This window comes from Ochotona princeps, chromosome 3 (assembly GCF_030435755.1).
Source record: "Ochotona princeps isolate mOchPri1 chromosome 3, mOchPri1.hap1, whole genome shotgun sequence".
In the NCBI taxonomy this organism is placed as follows: Eukaryota; Metazoa; Chordata; class Mammalia; order Lagomorpha; family Ochotonidae; genus Ochotona; species Ochotona princeps.
The window spans coordinates 13,198,826-13,211,813 of record NC_080834.1 but is presented as its reverse complement, the minus strand read 5'-3'; positions in this window follow the sequence as shown (position 1 = coordinate 13,211,813).

Sequence of the window (12,988 nt, the reverse complement as noted above, 5' to 3'; positions counted from 1 at the left end):
TGGCTTCAGAACACCTCAGATCTGGCCGTTGTGGCCATTTGGGTAGTGATCAGATGGGTGGAATATATTTCTCTCTGTCTCTCCTTCTCTCTGTCAGTTGCCATCTACACACACACACACACACACACACACACACACACAGAGAGAGAGAGAGAGAGAGAGAGAGAGAGAGAGAGAGAATATGCTTAATAACTTAAGGAGTAAACTCCACATCTTAGGACTGTTATAGGAAGAAATGATTAGGAACCCTGTAGTCCAGATGGTGAAGAATACCATTGTTTGCTTCTCCTAACATATAGATAACATTTAATATTTGAGTATGAGAATGTAACACATTTCCATAATCATTTATCAAAACTGGGAAAAATTTTGTGCAGTAGGTGAACACCCTGCTTGGCAATCCCCCCTCCATCTCTTTCACACAAGTCATTTTTATTTCTAGACTTCTCATGATTTACTTTATTTCAGTAACAGTGTTTCCTTCTTTAAAGATTTATTTATTTTTATTGGAAAGGCAGATTCACATAGAGAAGGAGAGACAAAAAGAAGGATCTTTCTTCCACTGATTCTCTCCCCAAGTGGTCACAATGGCCAGAGCTGAGCTGATACGAAGCCAGAAGCCAGCTGCTCTTACCTGGTGCAAGGTCCCAGGCTTTGGACTATCCTCCACTGCTTTCTCATGCCACAAGCAGGGAGCTGGATGGGAACTGAAGCAGCTGGGACACCAGCCAGTGCTCATATTTAGCCATCAGGCCATTGTTGCATGTGGGACACAGTGGTTTTAAAAGATAGATTGGATGTCTTTGTCAAGGAAGGAATACTAAGGATATTGGAGGCAAATTTAGACAATGGAGTAGGAAGTGAATCAAAAATAAACCCATCTGCTGTAGATGAGGTACAATCAGTAAGGCACAAGATATGAAGGGAATAATAGCAAGGATAGCACGTGCGGAGCTGAGGTAGGGTTTCTTTTTGAGGCAATTGAATTCATTCAGTAACACTTATTACATCAGTAGTATATAGTGTATTTTTCATATTTAACTTTTGAGAGAAGCTATTAAGAATATGTTGACATTAAATTATTACTCTAGTTTCCCAAGTGGTTTTTTTTTTTTTTTTTATCACTTGCAGGAAATACCACAGTGCTGTGTCACTTCCTCTTCTCTGTTGCCTGTTGTGTGTGTGTCCTTTGTCCTCTTGGCCACTATCATGACTTCAGGGTCCTGTAGGTATTTGTGACTTCAAATATTAGCTTCAGCAAGGATGTTTTGCCCATTGATGCATCTATGCAGCTAATTCTTTGTAGGACATTGACACCAGAATTTCTTCAAGCAGCTCATTTTTGTAGTATTCAGCCCCAATCTGAAACCAGCTCATTCTTTCCTCTCTGTCAAAGATACACTGAGTCCTTCTCAGGCTTCTCCCTTAGGGTTCTAACCCTCAAAGATACAGCCTTATTAGAAGATATGGAAGACAATAACTGTATGATTGTGACTAGTGCAATGTTAGCTACGGGAGGAGGCTTTGTGACCCGGGACATTATGAATGGCCCTGTGCACCAATTTTCTTATTTGTGAATGGTGACAATGCAGTGTTCTGAGAGGGTTAAAGTGAGGATGAATTTAATCACCGTATATGAAGGACACAAAAATACTAAGTATTCATTTATTATTGGAGGTTAGCATTATCATTAATAAGGCATGCAGAAACTGAAAGCTTTGTCTTAAATGACATGTTTAATGCTGAAATAAGAGCTAAACTATCATTAGACGTAAGCGATGTTTTTTTCTGGAATATTTTCTAGTATGATTACATGAGAAAAGGATGAAATACAAAAATTGAAGGCAAGAAACAAATGATAATATTTATAGATGACTATGTGTATTGATAAAACTCAATTGGTGAATAATTTGAGTAACTTGTGGTATATTAAGTGATAGGAGTATAATTCATATGTAAGTCACTTATACATTTAAAACTAAAAGAACCAATGTGTACTAGAAAGTAATTCTCTCATGAGTTAGGGAAAAACTTCACTTAATGAAACAATGGACTGGTTGAACAAATAACACAGAATAATAGACAAGATATGGAAGCAATCATTTTGATTATATACAGCAAAGAATATTTAAAATGAGGAACAGAAACAGGTAACTGCATTTTAAAGAAAACTTCAGATTTATCCAGAAAATTTAAAACATAAAAATGTACAGCCAGGAATTTGCCTAACAGGTAAGAGATGGGTTAAGAGACTTACATCTCATGCGAGAGTACTTGGGTTCAAGTACAGGATCTACTTCCCATTGCAGCTTTCAGCTAATTTGTTCTGGACATCAGAGGTGATTGCACAAGTAGGTAGTTCCCTGTTTCCCATGTTGGGCCTAAGTTGAATTGCCAGTTGAATGCTGCTTGGAGGTGGTGACATACGAACTGAGATCTGAGAAGTGAGAAGCAGGTACTCACACAAAGTTGAGCAACTCAAAGGGATGGGGAGCAGAATGCCAAAGGGCAGGGATGTTTTAGTCTGGCGAAACCTTAGCCTTTGCATTTCTTACTCGTGAAACAGTGATCGCTTCACGCCCTGGCTCAGCCAACCGTTCTGATCCAGGCCATCATTTCCTTCATGCATGTGAATTTCTAGGAGCAAAGCAGCACTTTTTCTAGTTTCATCCAGATATTTTAGGGCTGTTTTGGAAATTTAATATTCTGTTGGACCATCATCTTGTTTCTTGTCTCTTAGCTCAACTCAATATTATTGTGTTTTTCCCTCTTAACCACATGTAAGAAGAAGAGTGTATACAGAGATTTGCTTGATCTGTGTAGTTCTGGATTACTAGTGCTTGGCAAGATTCCATACCACTTGAGTTATTTTCATATTATAGGACATAGCTCCTCCATCCTTGGCTCTTCTACACCAGAGACACACATCATGTGCTTGGCAGTACCTGTGGTAGAGGAAATTAAGCATTGAAATTGTTGCCGTCCTCTGGGGAAAAAAAGCTTTCATTTTTTTTTAACAAACAGCTCTTAAAAATGTGACCTAGAATTTCTTCCCCTGCTGTTTGGCCCCCTCATTTCTTTTGTACATTCCAACAATTTCTAAGCTGGCTCTACACCTCAAAGTTGTAAGTGGAAACACTTTGTAAGTCTCAGTTAAAAGCTCATGAACTATTATGCAGCTCAGCAAGAAAGTGTGTGACTCAGAGCTACAATTACCTTCCCATTTGCCTCTTCTCTAGCTCCAGGGCTCCGGAGGTCATCAAAAGAAAGTGTGTTTTGTCTCTGAAAAGATATATACATGCTTGCAATAATCAAAACCTTCTGATGACAGAAAGCACTTCCCAGGAACAAATGACTTGAAAATGCTGCCACTGTGGTTCGTATTTGGTTCAGGTTCTGCCAAGTTAGCCTTGTTTTTCAAAGCTGGGGAAGCAAACATGTTGGAGCTAGGAAAGCAAGAACTCCTGCTGAAACCATGCTGCAGAAGCTGCTGTGTAACGATGCTGGTTCCATTTTATTACTGTTCAAACTGCAATAAGGCTGGCATTTTCAAAGCACAAAAGCCAGGTTCCCACTGTGGCTTCCCAAAGTGTTTCTCAAAATATCCTTGCAGCAGCTGACACATAAAACGTGCACATGAATGTCTGAATGGCTTCCTGGTCCTACCTGATGTACACAGGACCCAGTTTTCATGAAGGTTCAACACATGAAGCTCCGTAGTCTGCTTCTCAGGAGTTATGAGCTTCCACCTGTCTTGACACTCATGGAGTCAGATAGATCCTTAACAAAACCCACTCCTTATTTTTTTCAGGCTCCTTCTACAGCAAGACAAGTGGGCAGAGTCTTCAGAGGGTATCCAAGTCCAGGGTTGTATTCTAGTCCTGTTACTAGACTGATAATTAACATTGATCATTTATTGACCAGGCCTCATCTATAAAATGAAACAGAATGACTGGTGTAGATGTATGAAGTGATTGCAGTAGGACCAGCTACAGACCTACCTGTTTGACGACAGAGGCATTTGGCACAATGACTTCTTCAGACCAGCTTATTACCAGTTTCAACCAGAACTTAAAAAATATTTCATAAAGATTAGCTAAATGACAATAATTGGTTTGTTCTGTAAATTGGTAGGTACGTAGGGATTTCTGCCATTTTCATAGTTTGCAGAAATATTATTGACTTCCTTAACTGATGTAAAAGCTACTAGACTAGAACACTTTTTCCAGTCTTTGGAAAACTTTAGCCTTTTTGGAGTCTACAATATGTGCTTTGTTGAAAACCATTCTGAAGTGAGGCAACACAGAAGTTTGCTTTCTTTTCCATAATTGTAATTATCAATATGAAAAATTCAGGTCTTATCACTCACCACAAGTTTTCTCTGAATACCACAGTTTGGTATAAGCATTTCTTATGCATGGTATCCTACTTCATATGGTAATCCCCAACAAAATGCCAACAACCTCTTTTACCTCTTCTGTTTGGTAGGCTCCCAAATACTTCATTGTGGGCTCATTGCTGCTCTTCACTGTAAACAACTAACATCCACAGGGTACTCGACCAGACACATGCTTATACTTATGTACATATTCTTGTATTTTGTGATTTTCCTTTTTGACACTGGCTTATTTTACTGAACATTATGGATTCTAGTTGCACCCATTCTGCTGCAAAAAGCATGATTTTATTTCTTTCTTTTACAATTGAGTAGTATCGCACAGCATATATATACATCACAGTTTTAATCCAGTCATCTGCTGATAGATACATTTTATATCTTAGCTATCATGAATTGAGTTGCAATAAACCCAAATGATTGTTTCAACTTTTAAAGATTTACTTATTTTTTATTTGAGGGAGAGAGAGGGACAGAGAGAGAGAGAAATTTTCCATTTGATGGTTCTCTCCCCAAAAGGCTGTAACAGCCAGAGCTGAGCCTGTCAGAAGGCAGGAGCCCAGGAAATCTTGTTCTTCCATGTGAATCATGGGGTCCAGAACATGGGATATATATATATATATTGCTGCTTTCCCAAATACATGAATAGGTATCAGGGTTGGAAGTGGAGCAGCTGAGATTTGAATTGGTGTGCATATGGAATGCAAGAATACAGGCAGAGGCTTAAACAATTATACACCATACTGGCCTGAAGATAATGGGTTTTTCTTAAACAATTTTTAAAAGAATTTATTTTTATTGGAAATACAGATTTTTCAAAGAAAGACAAGGAGAAACAAGGAGATGTCTTCCATCCACTGGTTCACTTACCAAATGGCCTCCAATGAGCTGAACCAGTTTAAAAATATGAGCCAGGAACTTTTTTTTTCAGCAAAGGTGTATGCTGATGTAATGTTATGGGGGAAAATGGTGGGAGGAGAAAAAGGGAAGGGAGAAAATGGAGGGAAAGGGGAAGATCCTTATACTTACAAAAATGTATCATGGAAAATAGTAAAAATAGTTTAAGGAAAAAATTACTCAGTGCCATCTACTTGAAAGGGAGAACAAGAATGAGATAGAGAAATCTGAGGGAAGTCTTCCATCTGCTGATATACTCCCAAATTTGCATATAGCCAGGACTGAGCCACTCCACAGTCAGAAGCCTGGATCCCCATTCAGGTCTCCCGTATTTGCAGCAGGGATGCGAGCACTCAAGCCATCTGCTTCCAAAGGACGCCAGCACGCTAGTCCGTCAGCTTCCCAGATTCTGTTAGTAGGGTATCGGATAGCAAACAGAGGTGTCAGGTTTTTTAAAGGAGTTTTTCTGTTTTAGAGTTTTATTTATTTACTTGCAAGAGTTACAGAGGGGTAGAGGAGATGGAGGATGAGAGAGAGACAAGTCTTGCATTCTCTGGCTAACCCCCCACATGGCCACAGTTGCCAGAATAAGCCAGGCTGAAGCTAGGAGCTAGGAGTCTCCTCCAGGTCTCCCACGTGGAAGCAGGTGCTCAAGCATTTCAGCTATCTTCTGCTGCTTTCCCGGGTGCATTAGCACTTGTCTGGACTGAATGTGGAGCACATGAAATACAAACAAACATCCATGTGGGATGCTATTGCTTCAGGAGTTGGGATAACCCACTGAGCCACAGTGGGCTGCATTTTAAAAATGATTATTCTGAGAGGGGACATGAATACTCTAAACAGAAGAATGACTGCTCCCGTTACAACATTTTTCCTACTGTATATATTTTGTGAATTGTCCCTGGCTGTTGGACTGTAGGTCAAAAAAACGTATGGGACTAAATTCTAGTGGACATGGATGTTGTCTTGTGTGATGATTGGTATTACTTTTCAACCCAGTTATGTTACATAGTCTCCCGTCATGTAAGAGATGACTGATTTATGTGACATGGAGATATGTTTCAGTATTAGTGAAGGTCTATGACTAGCCTACTTTAAAGAACATCTTGCCACGTGAATTGTGTAGTCCTGATTCATGAACACTTTGCAGAAGAAGAACTTCTTCCCACTACCTGCACCTTCAGTGTTGCCCAACATATCTGATCTGCACTTCCGAATACTCTCAACTACGAATTTCAACTATGAATTTGAACTTTCCCTAGCTAGTTTCCACAAACTGTTTACACTACTTCCTGGTAACCAATCTCTTAGTATGTATTTTCTGATGGTCTTGCTTCTCTGGGAGAAACCTGATAAAAAGACTTACAATGGAGGCCTCACATCATCTTCAGGAAAGAACACATAGCTAACCTTAAACAAAAACAACTGGTGTAATCCTATAAGTCTACAGGGCCCAAAGCCTTCAGGGCTTCAGGATTTTCCAGTGCATGCACTCATACATATTAATTCCAAGGCATAGGATCCACTCTCACTGAAATAACCTTGGGTATGGTATAGAACATTTTAGAGGCTGGAAAATTCAACTTTTTTTTTGCACTTTATCTGTTATTATATTTCAGTCCTGATTCTGGCCATCAGCATACTTGTCTCATAGATAAAAGGACTGTGAATCTCTTAGTAACAAATCATTCTCAAAATTCCAAAGATATTTTGACCTTATCCTAGCTGAGAATAAATTTATCTTTTTCTTCAAACCAGGGTTTATTTCATGATTTTATAGCTCTAAAATTAACTCTACTATCTTTCCTATTTTGCAACCTAGAAAATGAAATTACACTGAATAAAGCCTCACTTTATTACCATTACTTTATCAACTTCTGAGCTATGTTGGTTTTGTCTTTACAATACTTCTGACTTCATCAATTTTGTTTAACATCACACACACACACACACACACTTTTTTTCATCCCATGTTTTAGGCTTTCTCTCATTTCAGCAAATCCTCTTAACGTAAGAAGCCGTATTTTCTGCTACTTTTTGGGGGTGTATTCATATGTCCTTCTTTGTATTTTAGACTTATGGGTGCATCCATTATGTGTATTTTATTTGAACACCCTTGAAGATATTTATGTTTGATCATTGAAAAGTCACATTCTTCACTCTACCTGGTGTAATGCCTTGCTCAAAATAGGTATGGATATTTGCTGACTTAAAGCATTCAGTCTAACAAATGAGGAATTTTGATGACCAGCAAGGAAATAAGGTATAATGATTTTGGTGACCATGGATATTGTTCAATATGAGAGGTAACAGAAGAATTTTGAAGGCCAGAGGTAAAAGTAAATAAAGACAATGGAGTGAAAATCATGAAAATACCTATGATTCAGAGGACAGAGACAACTCCTCAAGAAATAGAAAGTTTTTAAATGGTTAACTTTGTGTGAATTTTAGAATCAGGAGCATGTTAGAAAAGTCAAGAATAAAATCATGAAAACCTCTGCTTGAAAGGAACGGTGCTTGTTTGAATTATTGCTCTTCAGGTGGTTTTCCTTCACTATGGTCAGAAAGGAAGATATTCACTTCTAATAGAAAGATGTGAAAGAGGAGGGCATTTCAGCAATGGAATTGGTCTTGGCATGTAGAACGACAGACTTCAAAGAGGAAACACAGGAAGGGTGAGACCCTCTGTCAAACTGCCCAAGGAAAAGAGGGAATTCAACGCAAAGCACAAGAGGTTATGCAAACTCAGGGAGATGGCTTGGATGGAAGATGGGGAGTTAGAGGCGGGTATGGACAGCAAATAAAGCATGAAAATCTTTCAAAGTGAGTATATGGCCCAGTGTTTGAGTCACCTGGTCTGGAATGCCAGATGGAGTCCTGTCCCCTCTGTTTCTGAACCAGCTTCCTGCTAGTGTGCAGCCCAGCGGGCAGCACATGACAGTGATTCAATCACTTGGGTCTCTGCCGCCCAAGGGGGGAGCCTGTACTGAGTCCTCGGCTTCTGCTTCTGGCTTGGTCCGACCAAGGGCGTTAGGGTGAGTGAGCCATAATATGGAATATTTCTAGCTTTCTCTCTCCTTCTCTCTCTTTCTCTGTTTTTTTTTAAACCAAATGAAAACATATACATTTAAAAAGGTTTCTATGAAATATTATGATTTCAACTTTGTTATTTTTCTATTGTATTTTTGCCATAATGTAGTGAAAACTTTCTGGTTGACTGCATTCAATTTTCATCCTGATGTTCTGATATTATGTAGATGCAGTTTATAGTGAAAATAATGCCAAGTATGTGTTCAAAAAGCCTGACTCTTCTATGTTTTCTTTTGATTACAGTAGTCACTTTGAACAAAAGGTATTAAAAGTTAGAAAATCTGAATTTCAGAAACTGTAACCACATCACTCAGCCTCGTAGTCCCTATATTCAGAGTCAAGAGAGATAAAAACCTTTATTTGACATCAAGGCATACCAATTTTCAATACCTCATTTCACACTAACACATTTTATGCATGAGCTCATCTCTTTCATAGTATATGCATTCCTTCGTGCTTATAAAAGTTTCACAACACAAGACCCTTTGTATTCTATCCCTCTTAGCTTCTGGAATGCCAGCACTCCAATAGTAATGATCTCATAGCTGATGAATCAGGGCTTAGATATACCCTGAAAAGGACAGAATACTGCTAGCAGAGTCAGGGACATGAAATGTGGTGATATTTTGAATTCTGAATTATACATGCATAAACAAAAGGACTCAATTTCATTCAGTATTCATGATTGTATATAAGAATGTCTTTCCTTTTTCTTGAAGGCTGTCTTAATAACACGTATATTCTGTTATCAAAGTAAAAACTAAAAGCGTTACATGTAAAGCAAACGGCTGCAGTGATTACTGGAAAAATATATTCTAATTTATTCTTTGGGAAACAAGAAAGCTTTGGTTATAGCTTGACATTCAAGATCGTTGGGTAGTAGAACATTGTATGAGTTCGTTAAATGTCAGAATAGGATGAAAATAGCTTTAGAAAATACTTTCTTTGGTCTATAACATGCATATTGTTTTTATGTAGTATTTAAAAATGTTCTGTTACCTAGTATCAAAGAATGCTTAGTTTTTTCTCATTGTTTGTCCATATCTATACATAAATCTCTATGAAATAGGGAGAGGAGCTGAAACAGAAACTTTTGCTTTAGAGTGCTGATGGTAGTAACTACCACGATTATCTGAGAAATAATTCCTCATATACATATGATACTGAAAATGCCATGTCATTAATGGGGCTTAACTGTTCTTATATAATCTGCATTTCTTATTAGAGTGCTAAGATTGTATGAATTAGTGATTTTGGATGATTGTTCTAACTACAAATTAGTGGGGGAAACTGAATGCATGCAGGAAGAACGTTGTCCAGGACTGAAGACTTCAGGAAATGAGAATATTTTATGAGTGGTTCTGTATTACACCATGCTACACTGATTTTCCTTTCAATTTTAATTTCATTTTTCCTAGAATCACATATGTTTGCAATTTGAATCAAAACTTAGGAGCTGGAGGGAACCTACTGTCAGGGAAAGTGTGGGTTCCTCAGGGTATAAATTAGGGATGGGATTAAATTCACAGGGCTTTGTTCTTTGAACCCTTTGACAGCTAAGAGTAATTTAATTGTGATTTCCATCCTATTGGTGGACTAAATGGTTTATCATGCAGTTGTACTAGGAGGTAGTAGGGACTTAATGTTGATGCGTTAGATAAATGTCTCCCTGAATAGATGAGACTGGTTATGTATTTTTCGGTCTTAAGAAATAACAAAGTTTGTGAGATTGAAATTTGTGAATTTATGTATAGACCTTACACGAATTGGTTGTGGTATAAATATATTATAAGCATTTGGTTTAACTACTTGTGGAAAATCAAATGCTTCAAGATACATTCAACTACCATATATTATATTTAATAAATCATGTCTGGCATTTAAAATGCAAAATCAACAGGTTGATATAGCATATTGCTGATGTCTATGAAGCTTGTTTCCTCTGTGTTTTTATGGAAGACAGAGCAGGTGTTCCAAGAGACCTGTAAGAAAATTGTGACATAGTTGGATTACACATGATACCCCAAGATTCTGCACTAACATATCTAATACCTTGCTTTGCTTGAGAGAGAGAGAGAGAGAGAGAGAGAGAGAGAAAGAGAAACTTTCCACATTTGCTGGTACACCCTCCACCCTCCCTGCCAAGATGCTCATAAGTAATCAGGATTGAAATAGTCAAAGCCAAGGGTCAGTTCCATATAGTGTCCCAGGTGATTAGAAGGGACTCAAGTGTTTAAGCAATCACCCACTGCTTCCTAGGATGTGCAGGAAGCTGAATCAGAAACACAGTAGCCAAGATTGAGACTGGCTACTCCAGTGTGGAATGCAAGTGTTTCAAATGGAAACTTAACTCATGGGGCCCCAATATTCACCTGCTTAGTGCCTTTCGTAAATAAAGATCTAAATAGAAAGACTGAGCTCATGAGGGTGATAGATGACTTTAAACTTGTCCCTTGTGGCCTTGTTAGGTTTCTTTTCCCTCAGTTTTTAATGCCTTTTAATTTTACATGAATATGGGTGTGAATGTGTCATGTGATTGTAGCTTTACTATGGTAATTGCTCAGCATAAGAACAATTGACAAAGCAAACCTCAAAACAGGTATGCATATAAATTAGACCTACGACCCATTGGGGATTTTTACCTGATCTATTTTTAACGCACACATTTTTATGTGACTAGAACGGAGGCCTAACATCCATTCTACTGCTCTTCCCTGGAGCTGTGACTCTTCTTCAGAATATCAAGTTGCTGTTCCTATTCCTTAAAGCTGTTTTTTACAGACTTATCTCAAAGTTAACTTCAGCTGGCTTCAGCTAGACCAAGGCTAACTACTGAGCTGCACATGAATGAAAAAGAGAGGTTTTGACCTAAGATGACATCTGGTGGATTTCTCAAATGAAGCCGTCCTTTCTCCCAAGGCTGGTCCTGGAGCAACAGGCTTCTATTACGCCCTATGAACCCTCATCTACATCAACCATCTTCGTGGTCAGCAAAGCAACGTACTTCCTGATGGCCTCATTGGTCAGAATCTGTCTTCTAATTTTTGATTCTGTCTTTGAAAAACTTCCCTCAAAGACTATTTTTTTAAAAGATTTATTATTATTGGAAAGCTGGATATACAGAGAGGAGGAGAGACAGAGAGGAAGATCTTCCATCCGATGTTTCACTCCCCAAGTGAGCCGCAACGGGCCCCAGAGACTATTTTTAATGCCATTATTCCTTGTAGGCGTAATTGATGCAATTTCTTACTTCTGTTTTAGAATGCATCGTACTCAATATGCCAAGGAATTTTCCTTTTGACAAAGCTACATCCCTTATGGGCACCAATTCAAGTCCTGGCTGCTGCATTTCGGATCTAGCTCCCTGCCTATGCATCATGGGCCCCTGCACCCATGTAGGAGACCTCAAGAAAGCTTCTGGATCCTGGCTCAGCCTGTCCCATCACTGGCTATCGTGGTCTGAACCAGCAAATGGAAGATCCTTCCTCAGATCCAAACACTTCAACTGAATAAATTAACATCTTAATAATATATATATTGTGAGCAAGTGTTTGCTCTACAATTTGAGTGTATATGGGCTGCCTGCATTCATTACCACAGTTCTTGATTTGAATCTTATTCTAGTTCCTTACTAACACATATCGTGGTAAGCAGTAGATGGTGGCTCAAGTTGGAGTGAGTTTCCAGAGCTTACCTTTAGCTGGAAGGGTAGCTGATTAATAGCAAACTTCCTAAGGCTGCCTGATATACTAATATCCTATAATACATCTGTATCTACATGCTGTATAATAACTTGAAGTTCCCAGGTATTTGCTCTTGCTTATATAGTTCTTCTGAGCTATCTTCCCAGCTCCTGTGAAGGCTTGGGACAGAAGCCTGTGTAGATCGGCTCATACAGACAGGGGAGTGACCGTGTGCTTCAGTATAGTGTTAAATTATGTACTTCCAATGGCATTGCAGAAACCATCACCGAGCACATAAGTATTTAAAGGCAGGGTCTGTCAAAGAACTTTCCCCACCCACTTTTTCTGAACCTATTAAGTTCTGTACTTTTCTTTCGCCACAAGGATACTACGTCCATAAATTCCTACTTTCTCTGTGTGAAGACTGATATGGGCCTGAACATGATTTTTCCCTTTCTCTTACAGATATGTTGTAAAAACAAAACACCTTCTCAGAAGGTTGAGTTTAATGTTTTTATAATTCTTAGGGTGTGCATGAACTAGGTGCCATGTCTGAGAGCAGTTTCAGGCACAGGGAAGCAGAGAGAAGCATCATTCTTGGGGAGCTCTCTGCATGTCTCACTCTTTCTTTCTGCCCTTAGTATGAATCAATGGATGAATAAGACACTTTAAGAGTGGATAAGAGCTTAAAGCTATTGAAAGCAATATTTTTAAAAAAGTGTAACCACCTTACAAGTGTGGAAACAATGATCACTGAAATGAGAAGAGGAAAAAGCCATTGATTCAGGAGCTTCTCTAGCAAGGAAATCAGGTTCTGTCATTTGTGTTTGGCAGACACTCCGAGGCTGACAGAAGCCTGGGGAAGCATATGGTGAGGAAAAGTCCAGACTTCAGTTATGCCCTGATTGGAGGATGCTGG